Here is a 17,050-nt window from a genome sequence, read left to right as displayed (position 1 = left end):
GAAAAGGAAATATGCAAGGTTGCTTTAGAACAGGTCAATTATCTAATAGATCACTCACTACATCCAAATGTGTCAAGTGAGTCACTGATTACAAAACTGATTCAAATATGTCACTCATTTAAAAATGTGTATCAAAAATATCACTCTATCGTTAGTCAAAATTCTTAAAAGTATTATATATTGAGTTTCACACATTTTTTATGAATGAAATTACATCCAAATGAAAGGTTCTGAGTTCTACTATTTTAAATAATATTGTTAGATTTTTAAAATTTTATAAACTAATTTATTTTAAATTTTTTGTTTATTTTATTTAAATTAAATTAAATAAATAGTAGATAAAATTTTAAAAATCTAAAAATATTATCTAAAATACTAGAACTCAGAATCTTTCATTTGGATGTAATATCATTCATAAAAAATGTGTGAAACTCAATATATAATACTTTTAAGAATTTTGATTAATAATAGAATGATATTTTTGATACAAATATTCAAATGAATGACTCATTTAAGTCAATTTTGTAATTAGTAACTCACTTGATATATTTGGACGCAGTAAGTGACTTACTTGATAATTAACCCCTTTATGAACTGTGTTAGTACATTTTAGTTCAAGTTTTGTAAACCCGTGCTATTGGTCTATAAAGCATGCACGGGACATTAGTTTAGAAGTAAAAAAATATGTAGAAAATGTTGTATTCTCTCTCAATATTTGTAGATGAGTTCTTATTTCTAAGAACACATATTTGTAGAAAAACAAAATTGATTATTACAATTAACTGATTTTTTGATATCTTGTCTTGTGTTTATTGTCAAACAATTTATCTCTACAAATTCATATTTTCTTTTGTTCAAATTAAGCCAAACACTTTCAAAAGTTAAGTAAAATCCAAGAAACACATTCCTATGTGTTATATTTCATTACAATCAATATCGATCATAAATAATAAAAAAATATGAAGGAGGACCAGCTCGCACCAAAAACATTTAAATAACAGGAATATGTGAGCACAAGGAACTTGGAAATTTATGAAACAAATATATTAAAGAAAGTCAGAAGTTAAGGCCCGAAGGTAGATTAAGTGAAAATACAAATTTGAGGAAAATGGGGTGCCCGCTTCCCCAATAAATGTTCATTAAATAAAGATTCTTTAAGGCTTGTTGGCCCCCTTCTCCTCCACGGCTTGTTCAGCTGCGAGCTAGGTTCGTCTTTCTTGATCAGTCGTGATGCGAGTGTCCTCAGCAGCCTTGAGAGTTTCCCTATCCCGCTCTAGCTTCATCTTTTCAGCATACTTCATCGTGCCCGTGACAAGGATCCCCCATTCAAAATTTGGGACTTTTGTAATAAAGATTTTCAAAAAGTTCCTCACGTCAAAATTCTTGGCATCAGTTATGACAGTCTCCCGGCTCGCAGTTAGACTCGAAAGTGAGCCCTCCGGTTCAACAACTTTCTTCTGGAGAGCCTCCCACTCCTTGCTCGTATCAACTGAAGCCAAGTCATAAGCCTCATTTTGCTCTCTTAGTTTTTTAGAATGGGTGGTGGATATATGAAGCATTTTCTGCTTATGTTCCTCCCCGAGAAGAACTTTCTCCTCCCCTTGATCATTGATCTTAGTTTGTAGAGTTTTGATCTTGGATTCTAGCTTCGCGATAGCATGACCAATGGCTCAAATTTCTCGAGTCGTGGAGAGCTAGCGGAAGTACACCTCTGTAACGTCCCTAGTAAAGGCATCATTATTGGATTTTAGTAAAGTTGAAGTTGAATCTTTGATATTCTGCTCGCTCATATTGGCCTACGCGAGCCGACAAAATGTGGTCACAACTATGCTGGCTGAAGAGGGAGGAGGATGTGCTTCGTGAGGAGCGGGGAGGTGAACCTTCTTTGGGTAGGGCTCGTGAGTTCCTATCTTGTCCTTGCTTCTTCTATGCCTCTTTTTGAGAGGAGAAAAGGGACCACCCTTAACATGCTCGGTCAGAGTTGTTTGATGAACAATGTGATTTCTTGTGTGCAAGTTGTTGTGGTTGTCAGCACTTGCTGATAAGTGGAATTTATATCCACTTAGAATGCTTCGTAAATGCTCGAATTGGTGATTTGTATTCGAGTTATTTTTGTTTTTGATGTGTTTTTTTAGTGTTTTGCATTTCAGGGCTTATTCGAAAGAAGGAATGGATATTGCATGTTTTATGCTTAAAAGAGTGTTAGGATGGAACCTCGGTCGATTGCGCACAAGAAACCAACACGAGAAGGTCAAGAAAGCAGAAAAATTCAGATTTTCCAGAAGGTCAGGGCGGCCGTGCTAGTCTTGGGAGTGACCGCGCCCATTTGTCAGAAACTCAGGGCGACCACGCTGGAGTAGAGGGCGGCCGCGCTATGTCAAATTTCAGGAATCCGGATTCTATTATAATATTGATTTTCTGGACTCCTGATCTGTTGGGATGGTATTTAAAAAATTTTAAAAGATGTTTTTCATATAGAAGAGCAAGGAGATAGCAGCAAGAAGACCTAATAGCACAATACAACGAAGGAGAAGAATATCTTGTTTTTACTTGTGATTCTTTGCTTAAGTTGTAATCTTGGATGCTTGTTTTCTTTGTTGTTTGAACCTAATACTCTTTTTAATGTACTTTGTTATTATTATTCAGTTATTTCAGACCTAGTTTATCTTAATTATTTACCATGCTTTTATTGGAACCCATGGTGCCGATGAGTTCGGTTATGAATTAATCGTTATCGTGAGGTTCTAACGGATTTACTTATAGATTTCTATAGTTATTTTTTTTCAATATCTTAGTGTGTGGTGATTGTATGATATCCTAGTATTGGTTGTGCGTATTCGTCTTATATGCGTAGCTAACATATAAGATAGCATGTTAATCTCTATTGAAGCAACAGTTAATATAGAGATTGAGAACTTGCCATGCTAGCATAGGTTTATGTATTTATTATGCATGATTCGTAGGTAACTTTAACTATCTTACTTGCCCTATGTAATCACGATAGATAACTAGTTCATTAAACCTTTATGTTGTCAAATTCTATAGACATATAGGGTCTCAATATAATTGGTGTCTATTCAGCTTTTAACTCTTTTGTGGATGTCTGGTAGTAGGGTATTCGTACAACAAAAGTTGGCGTTTATGAGTTTCATGTTATCTGATTAGTTGTCATCACCATTACATGCTAAGGTAAAGAAAAATGACTTTGAATGAAGTATTTGATGAAGATAGAATCCCATGTTTGTCTAATATAGTTAAATCAACATTTTATACTTAGTTAATTGCATGTTAGTTTAATCTTAGTTATAAACATCTCAACTTGTTATTGTCTTAGCATTGAGTTATAGTCATACCATTGTTGCATAGGTGCATAATCTTAATTTAACTAAAAAGAGTCTCTGTGGGTACAAATCTGATTTATATCTTATACTACTTACGAACGCGAATACTTGCGTGTAATTTTAGCGGGTGTTTTCACCTTAACAAGTTTTTGGTGCCGCTACCGGGGACTCGGTGTTTAATTTAGTTTATGTACTTGACATCGGTCGTCGTTAAAGTTCACTGACTCGGATATTTTACTTGTTTACTTAGTTAATGTTTCAGGTAATCTAGAGGGCGTGCATGCGAACACGTTCTCAATCTCGTAAAGAAGCACTCGAAGAAGTTGAAGTAGTTGAAGAAGTTGAGAAAGTTGAAAGCGATAATTATAATGGGAGATCAAGCAGCGAATCTGAAGGCTTTGATGGATTACTCTAAACCAAAGATCAATGACATTCAGTCTAGCATTATCATACCATCCATTACGGCTAACACCTTTGAAATCAAGTCTAGCACGATTCAGATGGTGAAGAATTCAGTCCAGATTGGGGGTTCTCCAACGGATGATCCCAACATGAACATTAGAGATTTCATCGAGACTGCGACACTTTCAAGTTCAATAATGTTTCTGAAGATGCTATTAAGCTGACGCTTTTCCCATTCTCTCTAAGGGATAAAGCTAAGTGCTGGTTACATTCTCTACCAGCAGGTTGTATCACTACTTGGAAAGTTCTTGCTCAAAAGTTTCTCACTAAATTCTTCCCTATGGCAAAGACAGCTGTCATCAGGAATGCTCTTACTCAATTTGCACAGAAATAGAGAGAATCTCTATGTGAGGCTTGGGAGCGTTACAAGGAGATGCTTAGGAAGTGTCCTCATCATGGCATGCCTGATTGGATGATCATCAATTGCTTTTATAATGGTTTGAGAGCACAATCAAGACCTATGCTTGATGCAGCATCAGGTGGAGCCTTATGGGCTAAGAGCTACGATGAAGCTTATGAATTGATTGAACTGATGGTTGCTAATGAATACCAGAACCCAACTCAAAAGTTTATCTTAAGGCAAGGTAGCAGGAATTATGGAGGTGGATACAGCTACTACTATAGCTGCTCAACTAAAGGCTTTAACGATGAAGGTGGATTCTTTGGCTAATTATGGAGTTAATCAGATCACAAGTGTTTATGAGCTTTGTGCAGGTGCGCATGAAACTAAGCAGTGTGCTATTTCTAGTGAATCACCTCAGTTTGTAAGCAACTTTCAGAGGTTGCAGCAACCAGTTCCAGCCACTTATCATCCCAACAACCACAATCATCCTAACTTCAGCTGGAGCAACAATCAGAATGCGGTGCAACCACCTTATCAGCAGTATGCAACAAAGCAATTCAACCTTCCTGGTTTTCAACAACCGTAATATGCACCAAGACAACAACTCCAACTTTAACTTCAACAACTACTGCATGGAAGTACAAGTCAATCCGTTGAAAAATCTGAAATGGAGGAGTTCAGGCTCATGTGCAAGAGCCAAGTGGTTTCTATTAAGACTCTGGAGAATCAAATTGGGCAGATTGCCAATGCTTTGTTGAATCGACAACCTGGTACACTCCCTAGTGACACAGAAGTTCCAGGAAAGAGGGAAGCAAAAGATCAGGTTAAGGCAATTATATTGAGTTCTGGGAAGGTTGCAAGCCCTGAAATATCTCAAGTTTCAGAAAATAAAGTTGTTGCTGAAGAAGAGGTGCTGAAGGATGCCGAGGTGGAACCAAGGAAGAAAGCTGTTATCAACACTCCTCCTAAGGGTAATACAAGGGAAAAATAGGTTTATCCTCCACCTCCTTTTCCTAAAAGGTTGCAAAAGCGGAAGTTGGATAAGCAATTTGCTAAGTTCTTAGACGTTTTCAAGAAACTTCACATCAACATACCTTTCACTGAAGCTCTTGAACAGATGCCTAGCTATGCAAAGTTTATGAAAGGTATTCTCTCTCGGAAAGTGAAGCTCGATGACTTAGAGACTGTTGCTCTTACGGAGGAATGCAATGATGTGCTGCAACAGAAGTTGCCTCCGAAGCTTAAGGATCCTGGAAGCTCCACTATTTTATGCACCATCGGAAACTTGTCATTCGACAAGTGTTTATGTGATTTGGGAGCTAGCATCAATATGATGCCTTTATCTATCTTCAAGAACTTGGGTTTACCTGATCCAAAGCCTACATATATCCTTGTAGTTGGCCGATCATTTTATTACATATCCACGAGGCATTGTGGAAGATGTCTTGGTCAAGGTGGACAAACTCATCTTTCCTGCTGAGTTTGTAATTCTTTATTTTGAAGAGGATAAAAAGATTCTCATAATCTTGGGAAGACCATTCTTGGCTACTGACTGAACCTTGATTAATCTGTAGAAGGGTGAGCTCACTATGCGAGTACAGGATCAGGATGTGACCTTTAATGTTTTCAATGCCATGAAATTCCCTACTGATGAAGAGGAGTGCTTAAAAGTGGAATTGGTTGATTCTATGGTTACTTCAGAACTTGATCAAATGCTAAGGTCTGATGCCCTAGAGAAAGCTTTGATGGGGGATTTAGATAGTGGAGATGATGAAGGTGGTGAGCAGTTGCAGTATTTGAATGCTTCTCCTTAGAAGCGAAGGATAGATATGCCTTTTGAATCTCCTGGATGGTCAGAAGTCAAAAATGATGAGGGGCGTCTCAAGCCATCTATTGAGGAAGCTTCTACCCTCAAGCTTAAACCTTTGCCTGAAGACTTGAGGTATGCATTTTTAGGCGATGCATCTACTTTGCCTGTTATTATTGCATGCATAAAACTCTACTTGAGGAAGGAAGTAAGCCAACTATTGAGCAACAGAGTGAAGGGTTTTTAGCACATAAACGCAACGAAAAACGTAAATTTAAATCTTAAAAATCGAAACCCTCCGCAGGATCCATGCGAAAAACAATATTTAATTCGTAGTTCAGTATGTTTACCTTAAGAAGCTTTACGTTAATGGAAAGATGGAGGTCTTGAATGATCATCACGAAGCCCGTCGCTGAAATGATCTACGCCTTGAAGGTATCCATACGAATGATCGCCCGGAGGATGGGTGTGTACTGGCATATTCTTGAGGCCGCCTTCTTGCTTCTCTATCTCTCTTCAATCTACTAGGGTTTATGTTTTATCAAATAAAACGTGTAACCCTAATTCTATTAGAAAGATATATTATATAGGCAAGAGCTAATGGGCCTCCAACCCTAAGCTGAATTTTAGAGTTATTATTATTAAATTCAAAATTCTAATTATTATATTATTAAGTCACACTTAATCATCCAATAACTTAATTTCGGATTTAATATTAAATTCGAATTTCCTGTTTATTTAATTAATTAATTCACACTTAATTAATAACAAATAATTTGAATTACTTATATTTAATTTAAATCCGAATTTAAATTAAATAATCCTCCAATCATTCTTTGTGCGACCCTTTAGGTTATTATTACTTTGGCAACAATTTTAAATCTAATTTAAAATCATAAATAATGAGCGACATCTAGTAATACATCATTGTTACCCAAGTAATAATAATTAAATCGGTGATCAATTAAACCTTTCGTGGATAATGTACAATGTAATATAATCCCTTTAGCCTTATATTATAGATCAAACTCGAGGCATGCATTGTGTCATCCTCTGTTAACGTTCAATCCTTCTTTCCTTGATCATTGAGTAAACTATTAAAAAAATCAGTATTTGAGCACGGCTATGCATTTTATAGTCTTACTCAATCAAGAGGCCAATAATATCACTCCTTTAATAAAGGAGGCCTAAATCCCATCTAGATCATTCATATTTCTCATACGATTCATAATGTACCCAATGTCTACTTTTATTATTACCCGGTCAAGGATAACTTTCAATAGTATCAAAGTATATTAATTCTCGTATAGAAATATAATGATTTCAGGTCAAAGGACCAATACATCATTATCACTGTGAGATTAATTTATGACACTATAAACATGTAGGTACTCACAACGGGTCAATCCAGCACCATGTATTTAATACATGTTCCTGTGTTTTGACTTTAGTATCACCATACCTATGATAAATGAGATGTGATCATCAGCCAATAAACACACTAGTCTCAATGTATTGATTATCGTCCCTTAACAATAATACTTAACTAGGGACCTTTAGGAATATCAATACTATTTTTATAATCTCATTTCTAAGTCACGTATTTAGAGATATAGATTTACATATCATATTCCAATGACATTTATTAATCTAATATATTATCACAGAAAATAAAGATATAATAAATTACTAAAGAATAATCCATATAATCATAATTAATAATCCAAATGTTTCATAATATAAACATAATAGTGTTGTCTCTAGGGCACAAACACTAATAATCTCCCACTTGCACTAGAGCCAGTCACCCATGTATCTAATACCCATGGAACTAGTTTGACCTTCGTGCTTTTGCTGCGACAAAGCCTTAGTCAGTGGGTCTGCAACATTATCATCAGTATGCACTTTACATATATGTATATCTCCTCTTTCATTAATCTCTCGAAGGAGGTGATATCTCCTAAGTATATGCTTTGCCCGGGAATGGAACCTTGGTTCTTTAGCCTGCGTGATGGCTCCATTATTATCACAGTAAAGATCAGTTGGATCTGTGATCGATGAAACCACACCAAGTCCCGTTATGAATTTCCGTATCCAAACAGCCTCTTTGGCTGCTTCACTGGCAGCAATATACTCAGCTTCCATTGTAGAATCAGCTACTGTCTCTTGCTTTGAACTCTTCCAGCTTATAACACCTCTATTAAGGCAAAACACAAAACCTGACTGAGATACTGAATCATCTCTGTCTGTCTGAAAGCTGGCGTCAGTGTAACCCTTTACAACCAGCTTCTCATCTCCTCCATACACCAAGAATTAATCTTTAGTCCTTTTCAAGTGCTTAAGAATATTCTTGATAGTTGTCAAGTGACCCTCACCAGGATTAGACTGGTATCTGCTCGATATGCTCAAGGCATACGAAACATCGGGATGAATACATATGATTGCATACATTATAGATCCAATTGCCGAAGCATATGGAACTTTGCTCATACGACCCTTATCATCTAATGATTTAGGGAAGTTGTCTTTTGAGATCAATATCCCAGGAGACATTGGGACATATCCTCTTTTTCCCTCTTGCATCTCGAAACGATGCAATACTTTGTTAATGTATGTACTCTGACTTAGGCCAATTAATTTCCTTGATCTATCTCTATAGATCTTGATCCTAATATATAGGTAGTGTTATGCCCAAAAATTGGTATAAACAATATTTAGATTAAGATTAATATAATGGGCAGAATTAAAGGAGGAGTGCCTGAAATATAGGAAAAAGATGAGATTGACTTTCCATAAATAGAAGGCGCACCCTAAGAACGCGCCCCATTGATTGAATAACTGATTGACAGTTGTGGTTGTCATGCTTTAAAGGCGCGCCCTCCAACAGGTGAAGAAGGCGCGTCCAATTATCGAGAAGGAGGAGAGAATTCTCTTAACTGAAACCTGTAGTGTAAGTGAGCCTTAGGGCACGCCTATAGCAAGGAAGACTCTTTGGATGGGTTGTTTGGACATGATTGCTTTGGCAGACTTGCTTGATTTAGACAGGATTGGAACGAGCCCTAAAGATGAATAGTTTAGGGCGCGCCCTATGATGTAGAATGATTTAAGAAGAGACCAAAGGCTGGTGACACAGGGTGGCGCCAACATGCAGAAATGTCAGGGCGCGCCCTCAACTTCTACTTGACATATAAATGCAACTTTTATGTGCTGCTTGGATGGGTTCTCTGGAAGACTCAAGGAAGATGGAGAATGTTATTACTAACCTATTTGATGCAGGTACTCTATTGAAGAACTCCTTCCTGTAGCATATCTACAGGAAAGGCGGTGTCCGTGGTCAGAGACCTCCAGGGGTATGCCTGGACTGAAGGCCTCCTCCTGTAGTCAATGGGTGTCCTCATTGGGGATGTGGGGTGAAATCTGGTGTGTGCTTTGGGAGCTCTGTCTCTGTAGTCAACGGGTGTCCTCGTTGGGAGACTTTGGAGTATCCTGCACTTTGCACCCACAAGCTTGGGATCACTTGTCCTGTAATCTGGTAGGGGCTCCATATCGGGGGACAAGGATGCGTCCAACATTTGGGGTGAATCACGGCTATACCTGCGTCCACGGACTAGAGAAACAGCTGGTAGCGGAGGGTTATCCTTGGCCAGGGAGATGCCTCATCCGTGAAGTCTCGAAGCCGTGGATGAGCCTTGGGCCTTTGTGGTTGGGCCTCATCGGCGGACATTCCTAAAGCTAGTAGAAGACGGTTTCCGGTGGGTTTCCCATTGGGCCTCGGGATAAGAAATCTAAGCCCATTAGGTTTCTTGTTCCCCAAGAACTACGTGGGCTTGATCCCCTATAAATAGGGCTACGTAGGCACATTGTAAGGGGTCAGAAGCGAGAGCGCAAAGGAGCCACCACTAACCCTAAGCAATCTCAGCCCCCAATAATCACCACCACCAAACACTGTTCATCGGATCCACCGACTACTGTTCACGTTTCCGACAAAGAACCGCCATCACAGATCTTGTTTCCGGCTACTAACCTCAAGTTTTGTTGTTCCCAAATTCCTCCGTCAACAAATTGGCGCTAGATGGAGGGGTCGAACAAGATCTACATCTGGGAGGAAGGATGTCTCAATATCACGATAGAGGTTTTTACGATGGAAGTTCTGAAGAAGATTCCGATCATGGCTATGAATATGACTGACCTTCCCACACCAGACGTTGGAGGACAGCCGCCTGTGCTCATCAGCGACGCCGACTTGTTGGAACAACTATATCGCATGGGCGACGTTTTGAATGGTTTCGATTCAAGGTTAAGCACCGTAGAACGGCGCAAGGGCAGGAGGGGTCTTCGCCACAACCGAGCGGCTCAGGCGCCTGGAAAAGCACCCATGACAGATAGGGATGTCTCGGCCGGCCATGGCCACACTGAAAGAGGGCGTGTGCCGATAACCCCACGACGCCTGGACTATTCTAATGACACGTCCCCGATCATTGAGCTAGTGGAAGAAGATGCTGATGGACGGGAAGTTCTGCGAGCAGAAAACCGGGGAGCCACCCATCCGCACCGCTCTGGATGTAGTCTCGAGGAACGCCGGCAGGCGGAGTCAATGCCGGAGAATCAGCCACGAGGCTTCGCAGCTCTGAAAGATCGCTTGGGGATTCACTTGGGCGATGACGATTTGAGAATGGTATTACTTGAATGGCAGAGAGAAGATGATCGCCGAGAAGTGACGCCCCATGATACAACGCGTGTGCCCCTAAATTCTCAGGAAAATCGGGAGCGGCACCGTGATCCAATGCGTGTGCCCCTAAATTCCCAGGAAAATCGGGAGCGGCACCGCGATCCAACGCGTGTGCCCCCGAATCCCCAGGAAAATCGGGAGCGGCACCGCGATCATAAGAGAGCCCCTCTCCACAGATCGCTGGATCGGTATGGACGTGGGTATGGAAACGATCGATGGAGAAGGCCTCAATGGAGAGGAAGAGGTGGAGGCCGAGGCAGATATTTAGACGGATACCGTCATGGCAATTACCGCGGACACCTTGATTCCCGCTGGAATAACCAAGCAGATGGCTACGATTATGTGGAATATGATAATCCCAGGAATATAGAAAACTATGATCGCGGTACGGTTCGAGGTCGCGGCCAAGGTGGGGAAGAGAATCAATGGAGAAATCAAGAGCGAAATCCTGAAATAATTGTAATACCTGAAGACGCCCAGAATACAAACCAGCAGCAAGCCCCTCCCGGGGGGAATCAAGTGGAAATACCTCCGTTACAACCCCAAGGTCCGCAGCCTCAAATGCAGACCATTCCCGGCATGGGAACTTTCAACGTAGGAGATCTGAAAAGGCTACTTAACCATCTCGAAGGCAGGGTGACGGCTACAGCTGAAATCCCTTCCCCATTCTCGGCAACAGTAAGGGATGCACAATTGCCGACCGAGTATCGCAACACTACTAGCGATCTCTGTTTCCACGGAAACTCAGATCCGGTGGAATTCCTGGGTCGTTTTAATATAGAGATGGATGTGTACCAAGTCCCGGACTTGGCTCGATGTCGTCTCTTGGCGGCAACCTTTAGAGAAAGTGCCCAGCAGTGGTTTCAAAAGCTCGGGCCAGGGGTGATCACCTCATGGGATCAGATGAAGAATTTGTTCTTAACTAAGTTCCAAGCCGCGGTGAGATACGCTCCCTCTGTCACAACTCTTGCCAATGTTAGGCAAAGAGAAAATGAAAGCTTAACATCGTACTTCAAAAGGTTCAACGCCGAGTCTACTAGCGTGAGGGGGGTGTCAGTCGAAGCCTTAAAAATTTTTTTGATCGCAGGATTAAGGGTTGGTTCAGATTTTTGGAAGCACTTGTAAGGGAAAGATCCGGCCACTCTCGCAGATGTCTTCGCTTTGGCGGAATCCTTTAAAGCTATAGAACAATCTTTGGCAGATGTACAACCAACCTCACAGTCGAGTCAGAGAAACAAAGGAAGGAAGAGGGATAGGTCACCAAGCCCGAGATACCGAAGGGATAGTCGAAGCCCAGACCGGATAAATACAGCAAGCACAAGGAGGGGATGGAGCCCTCCCTCAAACTATGACTACAGGACAAGCCGGTACACACCTTTGGTCACATCTATCGACCATATCTACGAGGTAAACAGAAATAAAGGGCTATTTAGAAAACCTGAAGCTTTATCATTATGGCAAAGCAAAGACAAGAAAAAATATTGCGAATACCATGAATCATCTGGACATAACACGCACGAGTGCCAACATTTAAAAGACGAAATCGAAGCGCTTATCAAGGAAGGATACCTCGGAGAATGGGTAGTCAAGGAAGTAAGGAAGCACAAGGGTGACAGGACAAGGGAAGAGGGAAGACGAGCCCCACGCGGGACAAACAATGATACCCCGGAGGAAAATAAATTTATCAGAGATGGCAGTATCCGAACAATCTACGGGGGAGATCCCGGAATGGAATGCAGCAACCGAGCCTTGGCAAAATACGCTAGGGAAGCCCGGTTCAGGCCTCTCACAGATATTCATAGGGTGGAAACCCGGCCACCCAAGATGTTTAAGGGTGAGTCCATGGATATCACCTTCAGAGAAACAGATGCCCGATGGGTACATCACCCACACAATGATGCGTTGGTTATTTCCATCCAAATCGGTACAAAGAATGTCCATAGAGCCTTCGTGGACAATGGAAGCTCAGCAAACATCCTCTATTACAGCACCTTAAAAAAGATGGGACTGCCTGATCAGGATATGTCGGGGGAAGACTCGTGGGTCTATGGTTTTTCAGGTGCAGGAGTTAGAGTCATGGGGTCAATTCCGCTCCCATGTACACTGGGGGAAAGCCCACTGTCGGTGACAAAGATGCTCGAATTTAAGGTCCTGAATCAGGAATCGTCCCATAACGTGTTATTGGGACGACCTTTTCTGCGGGAAATGAGAGTCATCACTTTAATTCATCACCTAACTATCAAATTTCCAACGCCGAATGGAGTGGGAAGTATCATGGGTTCCCAATATGACTCACGGGAGTGCTACAGGCAAGCAATGAAAGGTTTCAGAAAAGACTCCCACGCCGATGATACTCCGGACGTGGATCGGGAGAAAAGCATTGAGCAACCAACCGAGGAAATCCGAGTCCACTATTATGTTGAGCAAGAAGAAGAACATCCCTCTGAGTTGCCCTCGCCAATGTTGTACTTGGAAGACACAATCAGAATTGAGATGTTGGAAGAAGAAGAAGAGGCGATGGATATCATAGTCCAAGCAGATTTCCATGGGGAACGTTTAGAAGGAAGATTTGATGTCTTGCAAAGCCTCGAACAGGGTAATGCCATTCCTCTTGCAGGAGCACCCTCGCCCGCAAAACATACTGAAAAAGTTGATGACTCTACTACGCAAGGCACACCTCCTGAAGGGGATGAACCCTCTCTACAAGACCAGGAGATCTATAATCCCCTTGACTTGGATCCCCGGATACCAATGCCGACGGAAAAGATGGGGCCAGCAGATGATATGATCGAAATCCCCGTTGATGAAAAAGACCCGAGTAAGGTTCTGAGAATAGGGTCCCAATTGGCACCAAGGTTAAAGGAAGGTCTTTCAATATTTCTGTTGGCAAACCTTGATGTATTTGCATGGAGCCATTCTGATATGGTGGGGATTGATCCAGAAATAATGTGCCACCGATTGAATATCGACCCCAAGCATAAAGGGGTTCGACAAAAATGAAGGGCCGTAAGTGGAGAGAGGGCTATAGCCCTAGTAGAAGAAGTAGAAAGGCTCCTAGACGTCGGACTAATTCGAGAATCTTTTTACCCAGAATGGCTAGCAAATCCGGTATTGGTAAAAAAGCCCAACGGTAAATGGAGAACGTGCGTGGACTTCACCGACCTAAATAAAGCATGCCCAAAAGATAGTTTTCCCCTACCAAGATTTGATCAGTTGGTCGACGCCACGGCGGGACATGCCCTACTCAGCTTCATGGACGTATATTCCGGGTATAACCAGATCCTTATGTATGAGCCTGACCAGGAGCACACCTCTTTCATCACTGATAGAGGGCTTTACTGCTATATCGGAATGCCATTTGGTCTGATCAACGCCGGTTGTAATAACCCCAATTTTTGGAAATTTTGAAACCCTTATGAATAGTGTTTTTGCTGAATGAGAAAACTTTTCATGCCACACTATGTAGGGGTTCTGATATGGATATTCTGAGATTTTATTAGTACTTTATATGGGATATAAGTGTATGTAAAGATCGTCAGAATCCAAATTCAAACACTTTGATTTTTCTCGGAAATCCACTAGATACGGAAAAAATTGAATATAAGGTAACAGGATACGAAGGATTTAAATTAAAGGATTATAAGAGAGGATCATAAAAAGGAATATAATGTATTGAGAAAGGTTAAGGGAACCTAAGTAATAAGATCCCGGGTATGATCCTTCAAACGATAAATGAAAACAAAAGTTAAGCGAACCGTATAACAGATCAGCGGTCATTAGGCAAACAATTAGGAAGTTAATCAAAGGGATTAGAGAGAGTGATGTCACCCGACCAATGAGAAGAGGACAAGGAGGGAAAGATGACATCACCACATGACATGGGCATGACATGGGAAGGAAGGAGATGTGGTGGCTTTTTAACCACACAAAATCAAGGGCAACAAGGTAATTAACTAAATCAAACACAAAACCAATCAACCAAGCCAAGCAAATCACTTTCATCAAAATCAAAAAAAAAAAGAAACCAAGGCATTGTTCTTCATGCTCTCGGCTTTTTGACATTTTAAAGGCAAGGAATTTCAAAATCAAAGATCCAAGCTTCCTAAATTGGTGAGTTAATTCCCTAATCATCCTTATGCTTAGTTAGGGCTATATCATGAGTTTAAGCCATCAATTCCTTCTCAATCTTCTTCATTTAATCAAAGAAGAAGACAATGAATAGTGTTTTCAAGTTTTTAACTTGAATTTTTTCTTGATTTCCTTGAAGATCCAAGCATTCCTAAGACTTCTCAAAGCTTCTTAAGGCCTCCTAGCTCCTCCCACCACTTCAAGGAAGGTATATCATCTCCAAACCCTAGATTCCTATGTATTATAAGATGATTTTGATTAGTAGGGTGATATTGTAGCTTGATGTTTGTGATTTAGAGTTTGGGATTGAAATGGTATTGAATCGGATTGGTAAATGTTGTTGTTTTGGTTAAGAGAATGTAGTATAGTTAAATTCAAGCTTAGGCATAAGTATGAATGTTAAAATTGAATTGGTTGGGGCTGATATGATGTGATAAGGATGGATGTTGGTTGTATGTTTGATTTGAGGTTGAATTGGGTTGGTTTTGAATGGTTTTAAATTGGGAAATCGCGTAAACATAGCCGTCGTAACGTCCGATTTTCTTTAGACTGTTTTTGTGCATAACATTAGGACCCGAGAACCCCCTGCTAGATTATGACCATTTCCATGTTTAGATAGTTCGTGTTACGAGCTTCGTTTTGATATGTAGTTCGTTCGATTCCGATGCACGGTTTAGGAGAAACGACCGTTTCAAGTAACGGCGTTTCGCGAACGAAATTTTTCCCCTCGCCTTACTTTGAAACATAGGTTAAAGACCAAAAAGGGGTTAATTAATGTATGAAACATTTATGGTAAGTGTGTTAGGTAGTTAGTAAGACACTCGCGAAGGAATCGCCTTAAAACTCGTAAAGGTTAAATTATTAAAAATGGTGGAGCCGAGGGTACTCGAGTGACTTAAGCGAATCAGTAAGCGCAAAATAAGCGTTAGAGTCTAAGTTAGTTAAAGTATAGATTTACAAGTGACTTTGGTTTAATTCCAACTTACTTGTTGTTTATAGGTTACCAAACTCGTCCCGAGCCTTTTATCACCCCAAGTCGCTCAGGCAAGTTTTCTATCCGTTATACTGTTGTTGTGATGTATTTGTGTATATGCATGATCTTGCGTTAAATGCATATTTGTTATAACAGATTTTGCGATATATTGGAGCATGCTGATATGGTATATATGCATGTCTGTTTCGTAATCTGGTTATCTATCTTTTGATTTCAATGCTTATAGTTGCATAATACCTATGCTAGAAATAAGCAAGTAGTTGCGTATACCCTTAGTATAGGGGATAAAGGTGAACATATTTCTAAACCGGGAGTCGATGTTCCCGAGTATATTATATAGATATATATATATATATATTTATATATATATGGATATAGTTTTTAAAACTATTGATCGAATAAGGTTTATTCGATACCTTTATTTTACTTAATTGAATATTAATTTGAGTATTCATACGAGGGCTTATGACTCAGTTTATATTATTTAATGAATATTCAATTGAATATTCATTTGAGGATCTATGACTCCGATTATTGCTGAGTTATATTCTTTATTTTATTAAAGAATAAGGTGTCGATAATCAAACTTATTTTTGATTATTCAAATAAAGATAGTACTTCCGTATAAGTATATCTTTGGTTATTTAATACTCATTTCAAGTATAAGTCTTACAACTTCTACTTCAATTATTTGTATAAAGATTATTCTTTATGGGAATATTATTTAAATAATAATATTCAGATATTTTCTAAAAATATTGGGACTGATTTACTTCATTAAATCAGCTTTACTCCAAACACTCTTTAAAGTGTTTTCGAGTCTTCAAAATGATTTTTAAAAGTTAGAGCGGATCCCAAAACTCATTTTTATATTTAAGATCTTCCTTTTTAAGGGGACTTAAATACTCGCTCAAAAATCTAGGGGATCCGGCTCTGTGGTGTATTTATATTCGCAACAAGGTTGCAGTTTTGGTAAATGAATTGATTACTTACCCAACGTTCGGGAAGTAAGTCCATCTATTGAATCGGCATAAGCAACATGGGCTCAGTGGGCGTCCATGATAGTGTAAGTGGCTCAGTGGGAGTCCATCAAATGCATAAGTGGCTGAGTGGAAGTTCAGCATAAGGTCCTATTGCGACCAGGGTGATGACCAGTGGGGAATTCGTCCATCTACTAGTAGAAAATGTTACTTATTGGTATCTTTGCCTGATCAGCAAGATATCAGGTTTATGCCAAAATTCTTTC

General features: G+C 40.0%; 1 non-coding gene across 1 annotated transcript; it reads right to left on the bottom strand.

Moving 5' to 3' along the window:
- Window positions 1–4,098: 4,098 nt before the first annotated feature.
- On the bottom strand, window positions 4,099–4,205 carry LOC141688405 (small nucleolar RNA R71). The gene has a single exon (XR_012561849.1). It is a non-coding gene; the product is annotated as a small nucleolar RNA R71 (small nucleolar RNA).
- Between the last annotated feature and the right edge of the window lie 12,845 nt (window positions 4,206–17,050).

This window comes from Apium graveolens, chromosome 9 (genome assembly GCF_009905375.1).
Source record: "Apium graveolens cultivar Ventura chromosome 9, ASM990537v1, whole genome shotgun sequence".
Taxonomy (NCBI): Eukaryota; Viridiplantae; Streptophyta; class Magnoliopsida; order Apiales; family Apiaceae; genus Apium; species Apium graveolens.
The sequence above is the reverse complement of the archived record's forward strand: the minus strand, read 5'-3'. Positions and strand labels throughout refer to the sequence as shown.